The following is a 27,254-nucleotide window of genomic DNA, read 5'->3' as shown; positions in this document are numbered from 1 at the left end:
CTGCTGTCCACTTGGGGTGTCTGCTTTGTTTCACCAAGACGTACGTTTTCCACCTCTTTGCCACCACCTGCTTTAAAAATTACTCTACCCAGGGAGCAGGTTAAACAGACTCAGAGGCAGAGATCCAGGGGGCAGGAAACAATGGACAATTAAAGCATCTAATTTTAGATTCTGCCCCAGTTCCTACATTATCACAGCAGTGCAGGAGCCATTTAGATTTATTTATTTCACACATTTCTATGTCAACATTTGGCCAAAAAGATCAGCAACTGCAGCCAATGATAAAAACAAAAACAAAGAAATAAACCAACAAATAACTTTGCCATAATAAATCAACATCACACCTAAAATTATTTAAAATATTTACTTTTAAACCATTCAGGCCTATACCAACATCAACAAACTGGGGTTTCTTCCTTGTCCATAAACTAGGATTCTAAACCATGGTTTAATCCCAGGACAAAATCCCAGTTTGTGATGAGAATTAAACAGCTCCCCATTTGGACGACATGTTAATTCTGACAATAAACTGGGGTTAGAGCGAAGACTTCTAAACCAAGAAGTCTTCAAACATTCTAGGGGAAGGTGCCTGCGAGAATAAAACAAGCCCTTTTTCATCACCTGCAAGGGTGATTTTGTAATGCTCTAAGAGACATCAGAGATCCAGGGAAGATGATGTAGGTGATACTTCCAGACAAATGGTTGCTTTTCTAATTTAACAGAATTCACCCACCTTTTCCAGCTACGTTTTTAAAAAAGAAAATCAAGTGTTGCAAGCCCCAGCAAGGCCGTTTAATGACTGAAGTCCGACCTTACAAACATACCGTTTGTTAAAGTTATTCCCAAAGGAGCCGAGAAAGAGGGGGAAAGCCAGCCAGGGCAGGCCAAAGAGTGACTGCAAGGTTGTCTGTATAAAAGAAAAAACTGCAGGAAAACAAAACTGAGACACAAAGCAATTGTAGCAAAAGGAATAAACGGGCCAAAGACCTCTCCTATGTTATGGCGTAAGCTCGTAACAGACTTCACGAAAGGCTTTCCGGCACAGTACTTTGGGGGAACCTTTCCCAGTTGGACTGACTGGGAGATCTAGTGGTTAGCGTGTCAGACTAGGACAGGGGAGGGCACTGGGTTAAATTCCCACAATACTAGCAAAGCTCTCTAGAGTGACCTTGGGCTAGTCACACACTTTCAGCCTAACCTACTTCACAAACCTGTTGTGTGGACAAAATGGGGAAGGAATGACCACAAACACTACTCTTAAGCTCCTTGGAGAGGGATAAAAATGCGATAGATAGCTAGATAGCTAAATAGCTTGATAGATAGACAGACAGACGGATAGGGGGAGGGAGGGAGGGAGGGACATTGCTGCAATGCAGCCAAACCTTCATTCCTACTTCTCCCTCCAAAAGGAAAACTGCCTTGAAACTTTCTGCCACTTGAGGATACAGGGAGAAGGAAACAATCCCCCTCCCCACTTTTCTTGCCAGCAATGTAAAGCTTTGTAAAAAGAATCAGTGTTTGTAACATGTCAGCTTTGCAAAGACTCCCTGCACTGTACAGACGTCTTGGTTCTGCTGGGACTAGAAAGGGAGTCGAGAAAGTCAACAACGAAGGAGAGCCAGACGCCGAAGCTCAAAGCAGGCATTTGGGCAACGGAGCTTCAATTTCCGTCTCAGCCGAGGAGTCCTATACGCTGTGACGTTTCCAGTCCAGCAGTAGAGTTGTTCTCATCAACTTGCACTGCCAGGGACTCACATCACTTTAGCATCACTCTGAGATGCCAAAACTTGTTACGTTCCTCAACATTAGCCGGACAAGTTCATAGACAGACTTCTGCAGCGATTTGCAGAACTTTCCACTGTGTCGATGGCTAGGGCAGGTTCTACGCCATGTGGTCTCTTCGCACGGAGCTGGCTACGTACCTTATGTTCTCTTCATTGTACATGCACACCCACACTAGAAAATGGTGGTGTAAAGTGCCATCAAGTCATAGCTGACTTATGACGACCCCCCCACCCACCCCCTGCTGGGGTTTTCAAGGCAAAAGACGTTCAGAGGTGCTTTGCCATTGCCTGCCTCTGAAACTCTGGTCTTCTTTAGAGCTCTCCCATCCAATTACTAACCAGGGCCCTCCCTGCTTAGCTTCTGAGGTCTGAAATGATCAGTCTTGCCTGGGCTATCCAGGTAAGGGTACGTTAACAAAACTAACTCCGTGTTGAAGCTAGATGTATCGTGGGGAGACTTTTTGAGGGGCACTCCGAAATCGCCATGAGGCTTTCTGAGGAGCTTTTGGGTTCCTCTGAAACAGTGACATTTTGCTTCCCCCGCAATCAAATATTCTCAAGTAGTCTGTGGGCCAAGCTACACATGACGAATGACACTTGAACGGCAAGTGTATTTCTCCCTGTTCACTTGCCCTCCACTCAATCCACTTGCCGTTCAAGTGTCATTCGTCACTTGTAGCTTGGCCCAATATCTTCTGATTTCTTCATTGCAGTCTCCCTTTTGATTGATGATTGAGCTAAGGAATAGAAAATCTTGAACAATTTCAATTTCCTCATTGTCAACTTTAAAATTATGTAATTCCTCAGTAGTCACTACTTTTGTCTTCTTGCTGTTCAGCTGTAATCCTGCTTTGGCGCTTTCTCCTTTAAACTTCATCAGTAGTCGTTTCAAGTCTTCACTATTTTCTCCTAGTAACATGGTGTCATCTGCATATCTCTTCATTTGAAATGTGATGCAGGAGGAGTTTTGCGGATAACGTGGATGGCCAAAAAGACGAATTAGTGGGTTCTAGATCAAATCAAGCCTGAATTCTTCCTAGAAGCTAAAATGACAAGACTACTTTGGTCACATCATGAGGAGACAAGATTCTCTGGAAAAGTCAATAACGCTAGGAAAAGTGGAAGGCAGTAGGAAAAGAGGAAGACCTAAAACAAGATGGCTTGACTCAAGAAAGGAAGCCACGTCCTCCAGTTTGCAGGATCTGAGCAAGTCTGTTAATGATAGGACTTTTTGGAGGTCTTTCCTTCATAGGGTCGCCATAGCTTGGAGGCAACTTGACAGCACATCCCACGCATACCCATATGGGTATCTGAGTTATTGCTGTAGAAGTAAAAACATGGCCAAAATAATCAAAGTGTAGTGAGGTGTTCCTAGCGAATAAAATAAAATAGAATAAAAACACTTTTGTTAGGAACCAACAAATAAGATGACCTAAAAGAAAGAACTTACATCCCCCCAACACTGCACCAAATTAGGAAGACAGAGGTTGATGCTTTCCACAGCTTGCGCATGAAATTTATGTCAGTAAAATGAAAGCTAGAGGGATATGAAAAGATGATTGATAACACCCGATAGATTACAAACAGATCCAACTTGGCACAAAACCTGAAACTGTAGATATAATTCTTTCCCTGCTTCGGTACGGTGTCAAAGATATGCACTTGTATCTATAATGCTGACATTTCGTGACGGCTTAAAAACTGATTTTGGCGACCCGCTCCCCTCCAAACCTGCCATTTTTAATGTTTGGTAAGCTGCCCTTCTTTCCTTATCAACATGTTTTGACAGCGGAGGAAAAATAAGCCTCCAAGATTGAAAAATGGAAATCGAAAACAATTAACATGTAGGGCGGATGAAATGAACACAGAGAACGGTAGGGTGTAATCCTACACTTCAATTGTGTTCATGCAATCGATAGGACTCTAGGTGGGACTAGGGGCCAAGCTACACATGACGAATGACACTTGAACGGCAAGTGGATTGAGTGGAGGGCAAGTGAACAGGGAGAAATACACTTGCCGTTCAAGTGTCATTCGTCATATGTAGCTTGGCCCTACATGCGATGGCCGACGCAAGGCTGTCGCCGAAAATGGCAGCCTTGCGCCTTGTTTGCCCCGTTCCTCCTGGGGGCTACTGAAACGCACTGCATAACATGGCATCATCTCGTTGCATCTGCCCCATACAATTAGATGCTCTTGGTAAGAGAGATGACACTCCCACCACCACAGTGAACAGAGGAATGCACCAGGCTGCCATTTTAGCTGGCAATGTGAGTGGGCTACAATATTTAGTTTCGTCCATACAGCGTTACCATCAGCATCCCTAGAATATGCCCTTATTTTTTCCGCCTCAGTGCCACAATACACGCACATGCACTTTCTTCTTCCGTTAGGGCATCCCAGTAAAACCCCATTTCGGCTAAACATTAGGAAGAACTTCCGGACAGTGAGAGCAGTCCCTCAGTGGAACAGGCTTCCTCTGGAGGTGGTGGGCTCTCCTTCTTTGGAGGTTTTTAAGAAGAGGCTAGATTGCCACCGGGCAGTAATGCTGATTCCGTGACTCAATATACATTTAGACAGATCAGGACAGGAGAGGGCAGAAAGGGATGAGTTGGGGCCAGGCTCTCCTGGCCCTTTTTCATATGCCCAGGATAATGCCAATTGCCACTTTGGGGGCAGGAAGGAATTTTCCTCCAGGCCAGATTGTCTGGGAATCCTGGAGGGTTTTTGCCTTCCTCTGGGCATAGAGCAGCTGTCAGTGGGAGAATGGGGGAGAGGGTGGCTGTGAATTTCCTGCACCGTGCAAGGGTTGGACTAGATGTCCCTTTAGGTACCTTCTAGCACTATGTTTCTATTTCTCCACTCTAGAAAGAATCTTTTTTTTTGGCCATCTCCTCCCTCTTTAATGCACATCTCTTGTCAGCCCGAGACAAGATCTGCCTAACGTTTGATATTAGTCTACAACGTCTAGTGGGGCTTTGGCGGGACATTTAGCGCTACAGGAAGGAAGTGGAGCATCCGAATCCAACTAATAACTCACTGTAAGAACTTTGTGTTGTCACGCAGGAGGAGCACATTTCCCCCACCACCACTTCTGCCCCCACTTTGGGCAATTTCATACAGCCTTTTCTTTTTCAAGATCCTGAAACAGGCCCAAATGTATCTTTCTCACATTAGCAAGTATCTGGGCAGATGCAATGAGCATAAACATGCCAGAGCTGGTAAAGTATTCAGAAAACCAATTTCCTGCGTACCCAGAGGACCTGTTATCTCCAGAGGCCTGTGACCTTTGGTAGCAAAGCAAAGCCGCTTCCAGTGATTGCCTGTCTCTCCAAACGGGAAAGGTTTTTTCCTCCTTTGCACGACTACCTTGTGAAACCAAGTTCTGTTGCCAGAGGTGCTGCCACTTTGCTTTATGACGGCTTTAACTTCATTTTAAAAATTCTCACCAAGCTATGATACACACTGGGTGACCTTGGGCCATTTTCTCTCTCTCTCTCTCTCAGCCTAATTTACCTCACGGAGCTGTGAGAATAAAATGCAAGCGGGGAACGATGCCTGCTCCCCTGAGCTCCCTGCTGTTAGAGCAGGATAAAAATGTCCCTAATGAATCAATCAATATGTTTTTTCAAAAAAAAATATAAAGGCACAAACTAAATGTAAGATTGTATATTTGGAAAGAATCGTCAGCTGTCTTAACACTCTGTTTATACATTCAAAACAGGAGACACAAGCCAGAGAATGAAATCTACTTGAGTGAGGGCTGTTACCCAGTTAATAGATTTTTTAAAAAAAAAATTTAAAAATCCATTAACTGCTTGGCATTTAACCAGTTCATTAATCAAATCTAAATCGGCGCTTGCACTCTGCCATCTGCCTGGTCACCAGCGGTCAGCCATCACTGTCCCCTGGCAGCAGGGGGAGGTCAACAGGAGAAGGGGACAACCAGCCGCGATTTAAGCTTCCTTTAGGAGGCTGGGCTGAAGAGAGTCAAGTGTGAAATAACTTACATATTAAATTCTATTTATGATTGCTCATTGTTAGATAGAAAGGGGATAGAAAGGGCCACTTGCCAAATCTAGAAATATGGGAGACCCCCAATTCTACTGATATAACAGATCTAATGAAATCTCATCCGTAAGGATTCGCCAGATGGAAAAACATGAGCAAGTCAACTTCAACTGTGCATTAACTTCAGCTCCCTTCGCCCTCCCTGGCTCATCCTATCAGAAGGCAAACCATGCAAATTTCATTCAGAAAGGCCAACTGTCCAGAAATTTCAGAGACAAACTAGAACACGACATTATCGTTGGCTTTCTGCACACTATTGTTCATTTGTGTTTATTACAGCCAGTTTGGTGTAGTAGTTAAGAGAGGCAGAACTCTAATCTGGAGAACTGGGTTTGATTCCCCATTCCTCCTCTTGAAGCCAGCTGGGTGACCTTAGGTCAGAGCTAAACTACAAGAGATGAATTACACGAGGACATGCGGGTGAAGCGGGTCGCAATGTTAGCCGGGAAGCAGAGTTTTAAAAGACAGATCAGAAGGCTTTGTAAATTTGTTAATTTTTAAAGAGGGTTTGTTAATTGTCTCTTCGCCTCTGAAGACTCGATCAGTTTCACCTCCAATTCTAGGAGGCAAAGAGGAAATAAACAAACCCTCTGAGCAGTGATCTCCCTGGCTCTGTAGAGAGGGGAACTTGACACAGCCTTCAGATCTGTCTTTTAAAACTCAGCTTCCCAGCTAACATTGCAACTCCCTTCACGTGAGCATCCTTATGTAATTGGTCTCTTGTAGTTTAGTTTTCAGTCACAGCTCTTCTAGAGCTCTCTCAGCCCCACCCACCTCACAGGGTGATTGTTGTGGGGATAATAACATACTTTGTAAACTGCTCTGAGTGGGCATTAAGTTGTCCTGAAGGGCGGTACATAAATCGAATGTTGTTGTTGTTGTTGTTGTCGTTACTACTTTGCTCAGTGAATGTCCTAGCTGTTGATTATATTATATTTTCACTTGCACTGGGTAATTCAACTTGGATCTCAGTGAGAAAGGTGGACTAGAAATTATTGTTATTGTTATTGTTATCGTTATTGTTAATATCATCCTGCTGAAGTCAATAAAGCATGTGCAAACCAATGTTTGATTGTAGTTTAAGGGTTTATTGCAATAAAGCCCAGAGAGGTCCAAAATGATAACCAGGCTGATTGAAAAGACTCTGGTGCATTCCTTTAATTACCCCACAATGCCTAGAATATGACCAAAGTCTGCCAAATGGCTCAGTGGCATTGCCACCCAATGCCAGAAGACGGAAATAAGCCTGTTCTCCTTTCACACAAATCATAAAGGACCAGTCCCTTTATTAATAAAACATACCTCATGTAAAATTAATAGTCAAAAGGTTTGCTAGCAGAAATTACACACACGGACACAAGCACTGCTGTTAAGGGGAAGTGTAAGACATACGGTAAAACCTCCTGCCAGTATGAATCCCATAATATAATGATAATGTTCCATCAAGTCATAACCGACTCATGGCTACCCCACAATCATGGGGTTTTTCAAAGCAAGAGACAAGCAGAGGTAGTTGGCCATTGCCTTCCTCTGTATTGCACCCTGTTATCCTTGGTGGTCTCCCATTTCAGTGCTAATTGTGGCTGGCCATGGTTAGCTTCCAAGCTCTGATGAGATTGGGCTAATCTATGCTATTCAGGGTGCTACAATGCCTAATATCAAAAGACCCAGAAAAAAAGATGCAAGAAAAGCCTTCCCTGCACTCCGTCTCTTTTTATACCTGCTTTGCTCAAGACAACTGCCATGTTCGAAAAGTCCTAGGCCTCGTTCTCACAAACAGCTTACAAGTCTTTCCCTGGGATGAACCGCTTGAGGCTAAAGGAACCGATTCACACAACTGAATTCCCTCCATAGAAAACTGGTGTGTTATCAAAATCAGCCATTACGACCCAAAGGAGTAAAGCTGGAAATCCATCTCCTCACAGAGATGGAACAGCACAGTAGAAGTTAGTACCTAGCTGTTGGAGAGCTAAACTACACAAGACGAATTACACGAGGACACGTACGTGAAGGGAGTCACAATATTAGCCAGGAAGCTGAGTTTTAAAAGAAATCGGAAGGTTCTGTCGATTTCCCCTCTCTACAGAGCAGCAAAGATTTCCTCTTTGCCTCTGGAAGGCTGTCAGTTTCACCTCCCCTTCTAGGCGGCGAAGAGGAAATTAACAAACTCTCCTGAGGAGTGATCTTTGCAGCTCTGTAGAGAGGGGAAATTGACAGAACCTTCTGATCTCTTTTAAAACTCAGCTTCCCAGCTAACACTGTGACTTCCTTCATGTGAGCTTCCTTGTATAATTTGTTTCTTGTAGTCTAGCTCTGAGACCCTGGAGATAATGGAGAAGGTCTCCAAGATAGGGAAGAAACTTATCCAGCAACGGGCTCTGCTAAGTAACTGACTCTCATCAAAGACCCAGTTTAGGAAGCCTCCATACCCAGCTTGATTGATTGGTTGCTGTGACTGGGAGAAGATCCAGGAGGCTGGAAGACGGCCTCCTCGTTTTTATGGGAGGCCCCCAAGTTTTGTGTGTGTCCGTCTGAGGCCATGAAGACGATCGGGAAGCCATTAATTCCTCTCCCACCCCTTTGCTGATGCAGAAAAACAGGGAACTGTAATGTTGCTTTCTAAACAGAGATCAATTCCGTTAACTCTGGCTGTGATCCATGTGGAATTAATTGAGCCCCTCTCTTCCCCTTTATCTGGATAAATTCTAGAGAGGAAAGGAGCTTTGGTTTTACAACTTGGTGGTAATTCCTACAGCCCCCGCCCAAAATTGCAAGTGTTCCTGAAACTTGATTTTGGAAAATTAAATATCTCCCCTCCCCCCCCTACTTCTGCTCCCTTAATTTGCTAACCGTTAATTAATGGCCAAGGGCCATTCCTCCCTCTGCTTCCTTTGAGCAAATGTTGACACAGCCGTTAGACTTAGTTCAAGAACCCTGAAATGCGAGCAATTATTCCACTGACCAATTTGGATTAAGTGAACTATTCAAAATGCTCAACAAAGCAGGCCTCAAAGAGAACCATCTCAAATGGGTCACATCCAAATACAGGGTAGACACCTATTGCAAACCCTCAGTAGAACAGGGGTTGGGGTTGGGAGAAGGAACAACCGTGAGAATGTGAAAAGAGGTACACTTCACAGAACAGGACTTTGTTTTCCTTTGGCGAGAACGCTGGCTTCCAAAATTTCCTTCTCTCCACTCAGTCTAGTAATGAATAGCATCCATTTCAATTAACGCCGCAATCTCCGTACATAAACACCTTGGCAGAAATCTCTCTCGCAGTACCATTCCATTAACGTCAGTAAATTTATTACCAAATTAATTGTGTAAAAGACAAGAGCCCCCCTCCCTATCTTTTCATTGGCTATTTAATGAACATGCCTAATGAGAAGCATTTAGTTCTTAATTGGCATCTTGCATAACAACGATGGTTTTAGAAAGATGGCAGGAAGCCTCCGTGACGTATGCTTACCAAAAAAAGAAGTGATTTTTACTTGGTCTCTTGTAATCTGTTCCCATAAGAAATTGAATTAAGGGTGGGGCAGAGTCAATTATAATCTTGCTAATATTCTGATGGAAGAACAATTTGGGATAAAATCTGGGGAGCAAGGAGAAGAAATTCTCCCGTGCAAATCATCTGAAAAGATGGAGAGCGCCTTCCACAAATTTGCCTCGCCTCCTTTTAAAGTCACCTAAGAGCCAAAACACACGTCAAGAAATACCTAGGTTCAGCACGTGTTCTCTTACCTCAAGGTTTGCTGGGATCTGTAGGCGTCCTGGAAGCTTAAAGTTTAGCATTTACAGAGCAGCAAAAAGGGAAAGGGAAATACAGGCGCCTGTATTTTAAGCTTTAAGCTTCCAGGACGCTTACAGATCCTTTAAGCTTCCAGGACTTTAAGCTTCCAGGACCCCTACAGATCTTTAAGCTTCCAGGACGCCTACTTTAAGCTTCCAGGACTCCTACAGATCCCGGCAAACCTTGAGGTAAGAGAACACGTGCTGAACCTAGGTTTTTCTTAACGTGTGTTTTGGCTCTAAGCTAGCAACCATCGTTATATCCTGCGGCAGCAGATTCCACAAGTAAAGCATGCACCATGTGAAGTGTGTATCATGCATGATTTAAGCAATAGCGCACTGTTACTTACCACAAGCGAGAGTGGTCTCTTCCACGATACGACTCCGATAAGTCCCGATAAGAGCACCTAAAATAAAACCAGAATAGTTAACTGGGCAGGAGCAACTGCGTGGCACCATTCTCACAATATTTTAAAAGTTTCAGAAAAGTTCTACATCAGAAAAAGACTTTCAGAAACATTTTACATAGAAAATGACTTTTCTCTCCCAGATATCTTAATGGGAAGAACAAGCCGTTGTATTTCCAAAGCGGCTACCAGAGACAATGTGGCGCATATGTCAGAAGTATGTTGCTTCACTTCCAAGACTTCCCACACCAAACCGGCTTGATAGAAGAGAAAGTTTGGGATTAAGTTGAACATCAACAACTGTCTTCCACTGAGTCTAAATAATAATGGAGTATTGTTTCATCGTGGTTAGAACTGATGGATACTGAACATTTTGTACAATATATAAGAATGTTTTGTACCATGTATATAAAATAGGAGGGGGGGGATTATAGAGCAAAAGTGTGCAGCGAGAACCCCGCAGAGTTTTCTAGCAATCAGGCTGAAAAAAACCAGCCGATATCTGTTATTCTGGGTTTCAGGCAGGGAAGGGCCTTTCCCAAATCTGGTATACCAGAATCCTTTTAGTAGAGACGGAATCTGGGACTTTCTACATCAAATTCACCTGCTCTACTGCCAAGCCACAATGCAGCAGAGAGGTAGTTTCCACAGCAGCGTGCATTTGATATATGAACAGGGCCTAATTGGAGCGCCAGGGGAGAAGAATTTGATCAGTGTAGCAAGTGTCTAGCGAACGCTAATTAGAGTAAAAATGACTTCTGGTGTTTTCGATTGCTTAAGCAGCCGGCTCAATTCAACAGGGCAGGTATTATTGATGACATCACAGAATGAACTGTGCCTAGGAGGAGACCTTTGACGCAGAATAAAAAAAACAACATTCAATTTATATACCGCCCTTCAGGACAACTTAATGCCCACTCAGAGCGGTTTACAAAGTATGTCATTATTATCCCCACAACAATCACCCTGTAAGGTGGGTGGGGCTGAGAGAGCTCCAAGAAGCTGTGACTGACCCAAGGCCACCCAGCTGGCTTCAAGTGGAGGAGTGGGGCATCAAACCCGGCTCTCCAGATTTGAGCCCCGCACTCTTAACCACTACACCAAACTGGCTCTCTGGAAGGGTGTCACAGTTCACAACCGCCGCATATTACATTATCTACTGAATGCTTAGACGGCGCAGACCTATTAGAGAGAGCTCTGTCTGCTAAAAAGCATCCACGGCCGACTCCAGAGCAATGCATTTCACACTTTTAGCCATGCCTACATTTGAAAGCATTTATAGCATTTAGCCAGAAGAAAAGCTGGAAAACACATATATTTCTCTTTCTTCCAACACTTCAGTTTTTATGAATTGACCTCAGCTTCCCCAGCTGTATGCAGGGGTTAGCACCTGAGGAAAGAACAGGAAATGGGAGAAATTTTAAGCAATTTACTTAGGAATAATAAGTCTATTCTGACTTCCTTTGTACATACATATCAATTTCCAACACATCTTACAGCTTTCTGTCTAGGGGCAAGAAAACACACCACGGCATGCTATCTGTATTTACACTATCAAGGAAACAAAATTTGGATTTCTTTTCAGAAAAGCAGGATGTCCTGCAGTCTTCAAAATAGACAGCCCAACTTGAAAAAAGTTAAGTGAACACTGTGCAGATACTTCAAGTATGGATCGTTATTTTCCTGTTGGCTAATTCCACGGTAATTCTATAAATGTAGATATATTTTTTTCCAAATTCTGTTTATTGTTTTCAAAATCACCAGCGTACGTACATTTTTAATAGATTCACACTTCTACCAATAAATGTAACTAGTGTTTTTTACACGAATATTACTACCCGAATCCATCTCCAGTGTGAAGGGGGGAAAAAACAGCGGGTGCATGCTTGCGCATTGCTTGCGCTCTGCAGCATCGTATGCGCTGGCTATCCCTTATTACCGAAACACTGCCACATTAATGCAGATTTCTGGCTGACAGCCAAGGCAGGGCAGAGAATTTCTTGGTGCAGTTAATTAAATTTGTTCACATTGCTAGGAGAACCCTATTATTACCGTTACGATAACCGTCCCGGGGTTGATAATCCTGTAACGTAGAGGAGCTCTCTGGAAGGGGAAATGACAGGGTTCGGTGGTTCAACAGAAGGAAAGGCAGTAGCACACTCTCAATTAAATAAGTGCTCTAACTAAAATTGTAAGGTCATATTTAAAAAGAAAGTGGAGTTTCGATAACAGCATTACAGAGCTGCAGTGGATGCTTGAAGGGGCAGCTCGCCTTGCCTCCTGATGTACCTCAGGAGGGAGATGTATGGCAAATAACTCACTTTTCCAACCAGGGCCGGCCGTAGGGCTGGTGGCAGCAGCACTGGCGGCTGAACAGGAGGGCTGGGAAACCGCTCCCGTGTGCCGCCCTGGCCGCCTACTGCACCTGGCCCGCAGGTGCCTGGCCAGGAGCACGTGCTGGCGGCGGCAGTCTGGGGCAACTGAGCAGACAGCCTCCCAGCCCTCCCGCTCAGTTGCCCCGTGCTGCCGCTGCCACTGCCGCCACCACCAGCACACAGCTGCAGGCCAGCCAAGCGAGGCAGGTGGCCGGGGCAGTGCGGGGCAACTGAGTGGGAGGGTGAGAGGCTACCCGTGCGCCGTCCCAGCGCCCTGCCTCGCCAATGAGGCGGCCGGCTCACAGCAGCACACCCTGCGTGATGACATCACACGCAGTGATGTCATCACACAGTCCGGGTGCACGCACGCACACGTGCACGTGGGGGCAGCAACACCCCCGAAGCTGCCTCGGATGCAGGTATCTGGCCTCAGGCACCAGAAAACCTGGCACCGGCCCTGTTTCCAACTCAGGAACAAGAGTGGCCTACCGTGAAGGGCTATTGTGAAGAAGGCAGACTATGCCTCTCTCATTTGCATGGCGGTTGAACGTTCCTGTATCTAATATCCTAGAAAGCCAGCTCCAAGCAGCACAGCTTTGCATATTTTAAATGAGGGTTTCTTTTTTAATTTGGTGAACTTTCTTATGAAAGTGCAGAGAAACGTTTGCATGATTTTTAGCTGTGATTTTTGTCAATTGCCTGGGGGCCGCGAGGCGCAGCTGTTAAATTTACAAAAAACACTGGGTACGCCCCAGTGTTACGAGAACGGTTACGAGAATCTTACCGCTCCAAGTTCCCTGAATTTAGGATTGGGGTGGAAGTCTGGAGAGGATTAATACATACCACCTCAGCACCTGACAGGACAATACAAACAATACCCAGTAGTTATAAATACCCAGTAGTTATATTATTTTTTTTGATATTTGCTGTGAACATCTGAAATGACCTTATATCGAGTCAAATCATTCAACTCAGTACCGTTCATTCTGATCGGCATCAACCCTTCAGGATCTTGGGCAGAGAATGTCTTTCTCTAACATCTACTGTGTGAGAGTGTTCAAATTGAAGGTGCCCGCGACTGAACCGGGGATCTTTGGCATGCAAAGAAGGTGCCCTACCCCTGAGCCACACTGCCTCCCCACTTTCCACTTTCTATCTTACACTAACAGTGAAAGTTGCTTTTAGCATCACATGTGGAAACACCCATACACTTCAAGAGGCACGTTTCTAGAGAAAGCCGCTCTTTGGGGGCCTCTTTCTCACATCAGAATGGACTCCTGCTGAAAACACACAACCAAAGCATTGCTTCCCAAATAAAAATTGGCATGGATTTCTAAGAAATGGTTTGCAAACGCAGGGACTGTTAGAAAGGGCCTCTCCCTTTCCGTCACAGCTCTTTCCAGGAAAACTAATGTCCACTTTCAAGCCAAACAGAACATTTAACTACAGATACTCTTCGATAGGGTTCTCTGCAAAAGCAGCATCGCACACAACACAAAACTTCCTCTGGCACCTAACCTTTGAAGCATATCGAAGTCAGCAGTTTGAGACAAAGGGTGGAATTTGTGCACTAACGGGTCTTCAAAGCGTTCGCTTCTCTGCCGACAGCAATTACGGTCAAAGGGAAGAAGAAGAGCGGTCTCCAAGGAGCCAGAGCCGGGCCCCTATTAGTCAGGCCCTCAGAAAGCCTGGGGGGGAAATCAACCCTTGCCATTCCACTTCCAGCCACGGAACACAGGCCAGACCACTCGAGGCCCCGTTAATCCCAACGCCATCGCTTACTGAACTGCAGTTTCCAAGAGGTCAGTCTCCCCATAATGCCCGCAGGTACTGAAAGCCTTGGAAATAATCTCGCAGCACGTCTAGCGAAGGTGCGCTCTTCACCCCCTCCGGGAGCTTGACCCACAGGGTCGGAGCTATGAGGGAAGAGGTGTGGGTTCTAGCTGATGCCAGGCAAGCCGTAATAATATAACAACATTTGATTTATATACTGCCCTTCAGGACAACTTAACACCCACTCAGAGTGGTTTACAAAGTACGTCATTATTATCCCCACAACAAAACACCTGATGAGGTGGGTGGGGCTGAGAGAGCTCCGTAGAGCTGTGACTGACCCAAGGTCGCCCAGCCGGCTTCAAGTGGAGGAGTGGGGAATCAAACCTGGCTCTCCAGATTAGAGTCCTGCCTCTCTTAACCACTACACCAAACTGGTCCCCATCCTGAATGGGGTGACAACTTGCAAACTGCAACTGATGTGTGGGGCCAGAAGGGAAGACACAGTCCCAGTCTTTGTCCCCCCTTACGGGGAAACCCTAAGCAGAGTTACTCCAGTCTAAACCCATTGAAATCAATGGGCTTAGACTGGAGTAACTCTGCTTAGGATTTCACTGTTCGTTCCTTTTTTTTCTATGCCAAAAAGCCCCAGGTGTTTTAACCTTTCTAAAAGCTCACTGGCGATGAGCTTCCAAAACAAGAAGGCCTCTGCATCTTTTCAAGTGCCACTCAAAAGGTATAGAGCATATGAGGAGATGCACTTTTCCTCCTAATTGGAAATGCCTCTTCTTTCATCAGAAATCCATTTCGGATAATCTGCAGCAAACAGAAGAGAAACGGTTCCTTCCTCTCTTCCAACCTTTTTTCTTGCATTTCCCCCCACTTTCGGCTCAACCTCCCACCGAAACATAAAAAAGCATATTGGGGTGGGTTTTTTTTTTTTTTGCAGAACATTAATTCTGTTATGCACACATCACATTTAATGAAAAAGCTATCAAATTATAATGACATTTTTATGAAAAATCTATCAAAGTATAATTACGCAAACTCCATTTGGGAGAACTTACTGAACTTCTAGCTTCTGGAATTTAAAAGTGAACCAACAACAGAAATATAGGGCATTTGTGCATACTTCCCTTTAGTGCCACACGGATATGGACTATTAGCACACAAGCTTTGATGGATTTCAATGACGATTCAGAATGAATGATGCAACTTGATTTGATCAAGGTAAGAACAACCCAACACTAAGGCAGAAAGGCGGCAACATGATTGACGTCCAAGCGAGCAAATATCCTCATGCATATTTCATTTCTTTTGTTTGTTTGCTTTTCCCTGTTGGTTTTATAGATTCATTTGTACTGCAAATAAAATCTGAGTCCAGTAACACCTTAACAACCAAAAACGTTTTCCAGGATAAAAGCTTTCATGAGTCAAAGCTCACTTCATCAGATTTGTATCGCGAGCATTCATAAAATAGTTTTTATACAGCAATTTATATTGTCTTTTTACGTACAATGTATGTCAACAGGTGTGTATGGCTGTACTATGTGCTTCTTTTCTGCTAACACAAAGGCAGTCCTACCAGCAATTTCCTCACTGTATGGCGTAAGGAAATAGAATGAAAATGATGAATTGTGGGTTTGGTTTGCCCAAGGGAGAAGAAACCCAAAACAGCAGGGTGGGGTGGAGATGACACATTTGAAATCATTCCTGTCTTAGAGTGGAGACTCTCCAGTGGGATTACAAAATTAACTGGCTGTTCAAGCTATTAGAAGACTGTCTCTTGGAATTGTGCTATAGTGGAGAAAGGCGCACTTCTGGAACTAAGTTCATCTAAAGGGAATTTCAAATTGGAGGATTCCTCCCCAGGTGAGGAGAATTTGGAAAAGGAAATGGCAAGATTTGTAACTGGGAAAATTGCAGAAAAGGGCAACTAGAATGATTAAAGGGATGGAACACTTCCCCTGTGAAGAAAGGTTAAGGCGCTTGGGGCTCTTTAGCTTGGAGAAATGACGACTGAGGGGTGACATGATAAAGGTTTACAAGGTGATGCATGGGATAGAGAAGGTAGAGACAGAAGTATTTTTCTGCCTTTCTCACAATACAAGAACTTGTGGGCGCTCAACGAAATTGCTGAGCAGTCGGGTTAGAACGGATAAAAGGAAGTACTTCTTCGCCCAAAGAGTGATTAACACATGGAATTCACTGCCACGGGGGGGGGGGGGGTGGCTTCAAGCATAGACAGCTTCAAGAGGGAATTGGAGAAACATATGGAGCAGAGGTCCAGCATCAGTGGCTCTTAGCCACAAGGTATAGATGGCACTCTCTGTCTAGGGCAGTGATGCTCTCTATTCTTGGTGTTTGGGGTGGGCAATCAGTGGGAGGACTTCTGGCGTCCCTTCCCCACTGGCAGACCTCCTGAGGACACCTGGTTTTTTGGCCACTGTGTGACACAGAGTATTGGGCTGGATGGGCCATTGGCCTGATCCAACATGGCTTCTCTTATGTTCTTATAACACATCTAGCAAAATGCACCAAGAGAGCAACTTGAGTTCCCCTTTTCTTTTCTTTTACACGGCGAGCAAGCCCACTGCCTGCTTTTGCGTTGCTGGGAAACATGTGTTTGGACTAACAACTTTGGGGCAATTTTTAGATTGCAAAAAAAAAAAAAGTGATTCATTGTCAGTGCTTCATAAATTAGACCAGCTGGAGTTTGTTTATTTGTCCAATGTGAATATTTGAGCGGAGACAGTAGAAGGATCGTTTCAGTGCAGATTATTTAACACTGCAATGGGCACAGAGGGCTCTCCTCTCCATTCATCATTCCTGCAGGGCTTGTTCTCCCCCCCACCCCCGCCCTCAGGGTTCAACATGAAATCTGAGCACAGGAGGAAAGAGCTCTTGCAAGCTCTTCTCCGTAACAGCGATCTATTTCATCGCTTCTATTATCATGTAGCTTGGAGGGAGGAAGACACATTCCTTGGAATGGCTTTGCTCGGTTGGGCCAATGCCCATCTAGCCCAGAGGACAGATACCTCTGGAAAGGCACAAACAAGACTTGTGGCTATCCCTCCACCCCCCTCCATGTGCAAGCTTGGCGCCTGTGAAAAGCATGAGCTCTGCTTCTGGCTCGTTCTTGGAATAATAAATCTGGAGCAGCAGGTTTTTACCTTTCTGAGACCTACACCATTAACCCCAGTAAGGGGTGCCCTTCTAATATCAAAAAGAGTCCAGTAGCACCTTTAAGACTAACCGATTTTATTGTAGCATAAGCTTTCGAGAATCAAGTTCTCTTCGTCAGATGCATGTTACATCTGACGAAGAGAACTTGATTCTCGAAAGCTTATGCTACAATAAAATTGGTTAGTCTTAAAGGTGCTACTGGACTCTTTTTGATTTTGCTACTACAGACTAACACGGCTAACTCCTCTGGATCTATGACCCTTCTAATATGTATCTATAGCCTCCCTTTTTTCTCCTTTCTCTTCCCCCATGAAAAGAAAGATGTAGCACTTTCTGCGGGACCCAACAGTGGTGTGCCATCACTCACGTCACAGAAGCCAACCATCTTGGGCACAAGGAACTCAGAAAAGAAAATATTATTTCTGTCTTACTACTGAAACGAAAATAAAATCAAGACCCTTGAGCTAGAAGAAGCTTCTCGTTACAATCAGCGCCGATGCGCCTACCTTGCTCCAATCAGGGGCGGGAAATCAGACGAACGCAGACATCTTGCCAGGCGCACAAAATCCTCATATAGCTGTAACCTTGCAATGTGCAAGATCTTTACACTTTACTCTGCAAAGCTTTAAGTTGATTCAAACGCACATTATAACAAGCCCAGGTCTGTCCTTCTTGTGAAGTTTTTATAAATCTGGTCGCTTTTGAACTAAAGGCCTGAAGATCACACCACAAAAAGCATTGCAGATTATTTTGAATCAATACATCCACATTATCCTCGCTCATTTTCCAACCCTCCTGGTCCCGTTTATTTTTATAAAGTCCTTCCCTGAAGGACATCAGGGTGACTTATATGGCTCTTCATTACCTATTTTATACTCCCAACAACTGTGTGGAATAGGTGAGGCTAAGAAAGTGACTGGAAGATACCAGATATTAACTCAATTTCAGGGTGGTTTTAAAAAATATGGACAATTGCTCTAATAATGAAACAGACATTTTACAAACAAAACCGACCTGAGGAATAATTTCAATGAGAGGTGATTATTATTTGTAATTAGTGGTGTGCAATTTAGATCTAGAATTCAGGGGGAAAGCTAATTTTTTGCCAATTTGTCAAAATTCAGTTTTCCCAGATGACATTAGAGAGTCGCAGATCCAATCCAACCTGAATTTTTAATCCAAATAAATTCCTTTACTGTTTTCTTTGCCCCCCCCCCACAGGGTCTAATCTTCATGAAACTTAGGGAGTCTTTAGAGGATAGTCAGGAGTAGGCTCCCTGAAAATTTGGTGAAGTTTTCTTGAAGAAAAAAAAAAAGCCCCCCTCCAGCCCGCTGGACAGCCCCTGGATTCATTTCCCTGTAGGGAATAACAGCTGAATTAACTCAAATTTCTCTGATCTGCCCAAACCAAATCAGAGAATTGGCCCTGAATTTTGGGAATCCCAAATTTTTATGGGATTCCCAAATCCGAATTTCCTGGATCTTTTTTTGTGTGTGCACATCCCTATTTGTAATGCAATGGAATGATAAAGGTTTGGGCAATGAAGAACTACTTTCTCATGACCGATCTTTGAACTGTAGCACTACAGCATATTGTGATGTCTGACTCTAACAGGAGGGCATTTTGCAGTAAACTATTTTTTTTTAAGAAATTAAAAATGCACAGCATTTAAAACAAACGGCAGCAAATCATTGCCCATTCCAAAACCCACATGAGCAAAACCAGCATAAATGACTAGGCCAAGAAAAATTAGAAAGCAACTTTAATCTCGAGTACGGGTCTGAACATGACCTTGTGCTCCAAGATCATTTTCGAGACTGGAAAGAAGAGCAGCTTTTGTGTAACGCACCATTTTGAGATAATCCAGCGGCCTTTCTGAAAGTCAGACGACCAAGTTTATCGAAAGATCTTTGGGAGACAAAAGGCAACAAGAGAGAAGGACGAGAGAGGAGGACGGGCTCTGCCTAGGCGATGGAAATCAGCAAGTACGCTCAGAAACAAATCAAGGGGGCTGCCGTTCAACCACTCTTATCTCCAGTGAAAAACTGCTTAAGGAACAAAGATGGGAAGAATCACCAAATGCAGTTCTATTTTGCAGAAACAGCACCTAGTAAACTGCCCAAGGAGGCGAATCGTCTTCTGCAAAGGGCACAGAGAACACTGGCTTGTTTGTTTTTACATCTACACAGCTTGCAATACTGCATCTAGCCTAAGGCAGATGGGAAGCTTGGCCTGGCTGTTTTCTCCCTTACTACTCTCCCCTACTTTATTATGTACCTGGGTGGCAAAGGAGAGCCCTCTGCAGCCCAGGGGCTTTAGTCCTGCACACCAGGTTCCAGTTTCTTTTCCAGCTCGAGATGGCGTTGCAATCCATGAAGCTGCTTTTGTCGGAGTCGGAGCGTAGGCATCGAGTTCAGTGCCTCCTCTGGATTGGCAGCAGTTCTCTTAGGTCTCGGGGCAGAGAAAGGCCTTTCTTAACTTACAATTGACTTGCAAATTTGGTTCCTAATTTAGCCCCACAGAACCATACAGGAAGAGGTTAAGCCACCCCATCGCTCAAGCATCGCTCCGGTGAGACGGGGGATATTTGCAAAAGTAGCATGTGATCCTAAAGGCATACAAGTCACACCTGGGCCGATTCCAGACGGCTTACCTGGCTCCGGAACGTTGCGCCATCTTGCGGGGAAAACATGAAATATCGCATTTCCTTGCGCGAGTTTTGTGCGACGTCATGCGACGTCACGCAAAACTCGCACGAGAAAACGCGATATTTCGCGTTTTCCCCGCAAGATGGCGCAACGTTCCGGAGCCAGGTAAGCCGTCTGGAAACGGCCTTGGATACAGTATATAATGCTTGGTCAGCAAAAACTTTGGAGTAGAGCGAAGTAGAGGGAATCGGGTCAGGTGTGTTCCACAGGCACCAAGAAGGCCTCTGGGGTGCATCTGAGAAATGGAAGGGGAAAACTCTCCTGGCCGAAGCACAAACAGACCACCAAAATGTAAGGTGGCTGCCTGGCAAGGAGGCGTCTGCCGCTCCCTGAAAGTCAGCAATTTTGATACTCAGTGGGTAGGTAATGGGGTATGCGCTTCCCTCCCTCAGACGCGTCACTCATGATTAGGTGCCAGCGCCTTGGAGCTTGATTGCAGTCGCTTTCCGAGGTGACTTTCAGAAAGACAATTAACCCCACAAAGAACTGCAGAGTAGATTTCCTCAGAAACCTCTCGACGGATGGCACAGGAAACAGAAACATGTACCAAGGAACGAGAGGCCCTGTGAGTTCTGGCTTTGGCAGCTGGGTCTTCAAGAGCAGGGATCCAGCAGCCGGAGGCTGGGTCTGGCCTTCAGAGCAGCACAGAACCAGGCCCAGGTTCGAATCCCCACTCTGCTAGGGAAGCTTGGGCCAGTCACACTCTCAGACTAACCTACCTCGCAGGGTTGTGGTGAGGACAAAATGGAGGAGAGGGAAACAACGTGAGCCCCTTTGAGAAAAGGTTTGGCATAAATAAAATAAATAAAAAATAAAAGTAGGGACAGCAGAGGCACACCGGTCGTGCAAACTGCTTGAAGCCCAGTTTAGCCTAGGGCTTAAGTATCTTGGAGAGCAAGAGATCTCCTCACCTGTTTCTTGGCTTCATCTGGCCAGAGCTTGATTGAGCCTCAATCTGTGAAGTGCCAGCCTGCATTCAGTGCTCAGGCACTGATCTGGCCCTTCCCGGCGCCTCTCAGTATTAGGTCATGCTCAATGGTGCATCCAGGAAGGAAAGGGTAGAGTGGGGCAGAGACTTCTCATGCGCTGAGCACTGATTCGCCCCCACTGGCGATGGCTAGGGGACAGCTCCCGTGCTCAGCACTGTCTGCTACTCAGAAGAGGTGGAAATGTGCAGCTCAGAAGATCAGTTGCATGGGCTGCTAGACTCCCCGGAGGGCAGGAAATCCCATCATAGTGAGCGGTTGGTGAAAATCTGCTCAAAGGGGCTTGGGAAGGTTCTCAAGGGAAGAAACTTTCAGTGTCATAATCTGGAATGTCCCTTATTAAGGACACAGAAGAGGTACAAAGAGCAACCAACTGCACCCCTGCTAGACCCTGAATAACAACAACAACAACAGCAACAACAATAATAATCGATTTATATACTGCCCTTCAGGACAACTTAATGCCATGCTCAGAGCGGTTTACAAAACATGTTATTATTATCCTCATAACAATTCCCCTGTGAGGTGAGTGGGGATGAGAGCGCACTGAAAGAGCTGTGACTGACCCAAGGTAACCAGCTGGCTGGGAAATTAAACCTGGCTCTCCAGATTAGAGTCCTGCCGCTCTGAACCACTTCACCAAACCGAAGACCACAACAGCATATTAAAATAATATTTCTCCCAACAGCCCTGCTTTGTTTCCCTAAAACGCAACAGCAGAAGCCATATTCTGCCCAGTTCAATTGCCTTTCTATCCCTGAGCAACTTGATAAATTATGTTGGGAAATGAGATTATTAATATTGCAAAGCTAGACATGGGCAGCCTAATCAATAAAATGCCTAACAGTATAAATATTCACTGTATCATCCTTGGAAGGACGATGATAAAAAATTTAATCAAAGACTCATGAGATGTACATTACGGGTTCCAAGAGTAAAAGAAATAGAAGTGGGCTGAACTAAGAGAGAGACCGTCTCTTACACCACCAGTTCCAAATCAGCATGAGCCTGGTCTCCATAAATTTCATTTTGGCTGCAATCCAAAGGACACTTTCCTGGGAGTAAGCCCCACTGAATAACATGGGACTTAATTCAGAGTAGACCTGGTTAGGATTGCTCCCTTTATTTATTAATTTATATTCCCTCTTTCTGTTCAGAATACATACTCAAGGCAGCTTATGATGTTAAAAATTCATGCAAACCGGATTTAATCTTTCTTGATCGATGGCAAAATCTATCTATCCCTCAAATTAGATGAGATTGCGTAACAAACATTAATGGCAACTAAAACTGCAATTGCCTTGAAATGAAAATCACACACACCACCCACACTTACAAATTGGCATGCAAAAATCTGAGATCAGTTTATATTAAAAAAAATCACAGATAGACTCTATTAAGCAGAAAATTACCCCAAAACAACCGGATTTAGGGGGAAATGGTTCTCATTTTTGAGCATACCACTTTTAATAATATACAACCTTCAAAATTACCATAACAAGCAATCTTAAATGTGCAAAAACTGGTTCGGTTTTATTAAACTAAAACTGAGCCTTCTAATCATGACCTCCACAATGTCAAATTAAAGAATCTGCTTAAGTAAAAGTATAGATTCTCACAATACCAAACCTTTTGTGTTGAAATGTTCTTAGGAAAAGAAAACATATATATAAGGAAGGAATGTTCTATAATATCAGCAGATATTTATGTAACTATTTCTTTTGTCTTAACTTTATTTTAAGAAAACTTAATATGAATGTTGTATATGGAAATTTGGAAAATGAAGTATATTAAAAAAACTCATGCAAAACAATTAAAAATGGTCAACAGTTATTTAAAAATTACATTCACAGGGGACAATCTTAACTTTAAAAAGTCTTTCTGGAATAAAGGAACTTTTCATGTTGCAAATCCTCTAAAGACAGGTATGTCTGCAGTACAGGGCAAGGGGGGACCAAAGAGCATTGCGGGGGGGGGGGGGCTGCGAAAAAGGCCATCTTTTGAGTTCCCAGGAAAGAGTCCGATGGACCCACTTCACGCAATGTGCGAGTTTGAACCTGGGTCTCCCTGAATCTAGTTCGACATTCTCCAACAGGACGTTACCGCAACAAGCCTCCCCTTGCTGACCTCAGAGCTCACGCCAGGCTGCAAGGGTAGAGGTGGTCCATGGAGGACCTGGGACCCATTATCGTTTTATAAGCATGGAATATACAGAGATCTCAAGCCAGCCAGTTAAAATAATGTCGTAGATTGCATCTTGCTGGAGTTTTAATGCAGCCAAAGTTGGTTGCAGATGGTTTAAAACACGGAACCAGACTCCCAATTAAGGCACATATGCAAGTCATCACTAGAACTACTGCTGATTTCCATTTTTTAAAGTCAGTCACGATCAAGCTGTATACTCGAGAGACAGAGGCAGCTATTCTCGGTATTATATGACTACAGAGTTCCATTTCATTCCTACCAGACAGTGAAATTTCGCCTGTCTGTTGGCGTTGATTAGCTTTAACTCTTCACCAGACGTGACTGACTCACGCCATCCGGGCTGCTTCGGAAATATACACAAGGCCCTTCCTTCCATGAAATAATCCTTTTAATATCAGAGGCGACTGAAAGACAAGCATTATCCTTACGCAAGAAAATTAATAACAAGAGGAAGCCAAACTGCTGTTCTGTTTCCACCAAACCAACTGGACGACAATTAAAAGGATGCACGGAAAACGCTTTGCAGGCGTCGAGAAGGCAGAAATATTCCTGATGCCACAACAGCAACATCTGTCACACCAGAAAAACCAAAAGCGTCAAGATAGAAGATAAAACAATGCCATGAAAAGGCAGTGCCTTGTCAAATGGCAGGAAAGAGTTGGCGGGGGGGATGCTTCTTTCACTCTTAACTGGTGTAAAAATAGACATGAACAAGCAATCAACAAGAGCCAGCGTGGTAAGAACGTTGGACCAGGTTCTGAGAGACTCAGCTTCAAATCCCCACTTTGGGTGATCTTGTACCAGTTACAAAATAGTAAAGAGTCCAGTAGCACCTTTAAGACTAACCAACTTTATTGTAGCATAAGCTTTCGAGAACAACAGCTCTCTTCGTCAGATGCATCTGATGAAGAGAGCTGTGGTTCTCGAAAGCTTATGCTACAATAAAGTTGGTTAGTCTTAAAGGTGCTACTGGACTCTTTACTATTTTGCAACTACAGACTAACATGATTAACTCCTCTGGATCTTGTATCGGTTACACTCTCTTGGCCTAACCTACTTCACCGGGTTGTTGCGAGTAGATATGGGCATGATCGGAATTACGGACTGAAAATTGCCCCAATTTTGGCGTTTGCGCCATCGGGACCGGGCTGATCGGTTCCGTCCACGGCTCCCGGTTCAGCGGTCGGGTGGGGCACTCTATCGGGTCTTGATCGGTTTACGTTTGGGATTGCAGTCTGCAGAGAGTCTGGTGCCAGCCATCTGATCCTGAGGGAACGGAGCCACGTGGAAACGGAGCCTGGGGAATGCCGGAGCTGTTTGCCCTCCTTCTGTCGCCCTGGAAACGCGAATGGAAGCCCAGCTTTCCTTGATCAGCAGGGCTTCCTTCCAACCACGGAGCAGCCAGAAAAGCGCGCGCCCGTCTCGTCCATTTGGGAGAAGAGAGGGGAGGGGCAGGGGAAGGGGGTGTTCTTCTGTAGCCATGGGCACTCGAATCTCATCCCTGCAAAGCCTGAGAGGCAGCTCTTACGGCCAAACACAGCCCTCCTGCGTAGCAGACCCAGGCTTTATAAATAGCCATGTGCTGCGCAACAAAGTTTCACTTTCCGCTTGCGGGTGGAGTGGGACAGAGGCGAGCTCTCGCTTGCCACTTTTGGAGAAAGAAAGTGCAAGAGAGAGAGAGAGAGAGGGAGGGAGCTTTAGCTTTGGGCTTCAGCAGATAGGGAATTGGGGAATAGGGAGCTATCTCCTCTGGTTCCAGGGCTGCCGCCTAGCTCTGGGCCCAAGCTCGGTGGGCACCTCGTCTGAGGGCTCAGGTCTGGGGGGGAGTGTTGCAGCTGGGGTTGGGCTCTGTTCCTATTCTCTCTCTCTGCTTCCAGGGCTGCCGCCTAGCTCTGGGGCCAAGCTCAGTGGGCACCTCCTTGGCTGAGGGCTCACACAGTATTACACACTCTAGTGCCTGATCACTCTGGTCTGGGGGAGTGTTGGTGGTGGGGTGCCCTCCCGCGTCGGCCTTCCCGATTCCCAATTCTGTATCGGAAACGGGACTTGATCGGTCAGGTTCGGGTACCTGGGTTCGGCGCCGCCACAGAATCACGATCAGCTAAACCGGGATTATGTTTTGGATCGTGCCCATGTCTAGTTGCGAGCATAACATGGATAAGGGGAGAGGCATTTCTGCCAAAAAATCAGTTGCTCTATGTTCTCATGTTACCTCCTCTGCTATGAACCTTCTCATAGGTTAAGAGCTTGGAGCCCATTTCTTTAGATTACCAGCCCCCTTTATTTAGCAAGTTAGTTTGATGTGCGCTAAGGAATGGGGACTTTTCCAGCAGTGGCATTTTCCGAAGGACCTCCATCGCAATGTCCATAGGTCTCCTTCCTTGGTGACAGCGCCTAAAAGACTTAAAACGTTGTCCTAAGCAGAGATAGTCCTTTCTCAGTGCATTGAAGTTAATGGGCTCAAAGGGTGGAACTCTGCTTAGAATTGCACTGTGAGACACAGATCAAGCCGTTGCTGGTTTGAGTCTCACGTGCATCCTCAGACAACACTTTCCTTTAACCCACTCCCTTAACAATGGCCTACCTGGTAGGGAGGAGTCCAATAATATATATAAAGCATTTCATTCACATATCAGCCCCAGCTCCCCAGCTGCATTGTGGGGACAATAACAACACTTTGTTCACCGCTCTGGGTGAGATACTAATCTGTCTAGAAGAGCAGTATATAAGCACAGTTGTTGTTGTTGTTATTGTTGTTGTTATAAAAGCAGGATTTTAAAAAGCTAACATTAGTATTATAAAATGCAATTAAATCGGAGTATATGTATGTGGTTATATGTAGTGGTTAGACTGTTGGAAAAGGACCTGGGTGTTTCTGCCTCGGAAACTTGTTGGGTGGACTTGGGCCAGTCCCATACTCTCTGCCTGACCTACCTCACAAGGTTGTTGGGAGGATAAAATGGAGCAGAGGATGAGGAAAGCCACTTCAACTCCCCTTTGGGAGAGAAACATGAGATAAAAATAAATTTTAAAAAATAGTCAATCAATTTATTTCGATACAGAATCGGCTCTGGAGAGTAAAAGAAGAATAGAATAAAAAACAATAAAATAAGAATAGGGAGGGCACGTGCAGAGCGACGAGCACAGAAGTGTAGGTTGCAGGTTGTAGGGGAGACAGAGAGATACTTTCCTCCATCAAGGAAGTAAGTTATTGATACTCAGTCAATCGCTTGCGTATCCCACAATATTGTGATATCTCGGTCAAGCTGCTGATGGCTGTTTAAAGTATCATAGAAATGCAGTTTGGTGTAGTGGTTAAGAACACGGGACTCTAATCTGGAGAGCCAGGTTTGATTCCCCTCCTCCGCTTGAAGACAGCTGGGTGACCTTGGGCCAGTCACAGCTCTTTCAGAGCTCTCTCAGCCCCACCCACCTCACAGGGTGTTTTGTTGTGGGGATAATGACAACATACTTTGTAAACCATTCTGAGTGGGCATTAAGTTGTCCTGAAGGGCAGTATATAAATCGAATGTTGTTGTTGTTATGTAGAGTTAGTATAATTGTTTCTCCAGACATTTGAAGGTGGTTAAGAGAACAGAGCAGTTAGCTTCTTTCAAAAGTTCCAATGGAGTGCCATCCAGGGCTACTTAGAGAAAAGTTTGGGGGAAATGTACTAGACAGACAGACTTTAATTGCATGTTAAAATATCAGATTATATACCCAATTTAGGGACATACAAATATGTAATTTTTTGTTTCTTTTTGCAGTTTATTATCTGAAGAAAGGAGCTTTGACTTGCGACAGCTTACACTCTGAAAATCTTGCTAGCCTCTAAAGGGCCACCAGATTTAAATCCTACATGTTATTATCGTCACCCATTTCTCTTGCTGGTATTTCTGATTCATTTCTTTTTAAATCAATTATATGCCATTTTTATAATATATGCTGGTTTTATGCCACAGG

General features: G+C 44.7%; 1 protein-coding gene across 1 annotated transcript in view; it reads right to left on the bottom strand.

Annotated features, from left to right (window-relative positions):
- Positions 1 to 27,254, bottom strand: part of ENTREP2 (endosomal transmembrane epsin interactor 2) — a 202,751-nt gene that overhangs the window by 96,520 nt on the left and 78,977 nt on the right. The window contains exon 2 of the mRNA XM_055002462.1: positions 10,001 to 10,057. The gene's annotated coding sequence lies outside the window, so the exon portion shown is untranslated. The remainder of the gene's footprint in view (positions 1 to 10,000; positions 10,058 to 27,254) is intronic.

The sequence above is a fragment of the Eublepharis macularius genome, chromosome 18, assembly GCF_028583425.1.
Source record: "Eublepharis macularius isolate TG4126 chromosome 18, MPM_Emac_v1.0, whole genome shotgun sequence".
Lineage (NCBI taxonomy): Eukaryota > Metazoa > Chordata > Lepidosauria > Squamata > Eublepharidae > Eublepharis > Eublepharis macularius.
The sequence above is the reverse complement of the archived record's forward strand: the minus strand, read 5'-3'. Positions and strand labels throughout refer to the sequence as shown.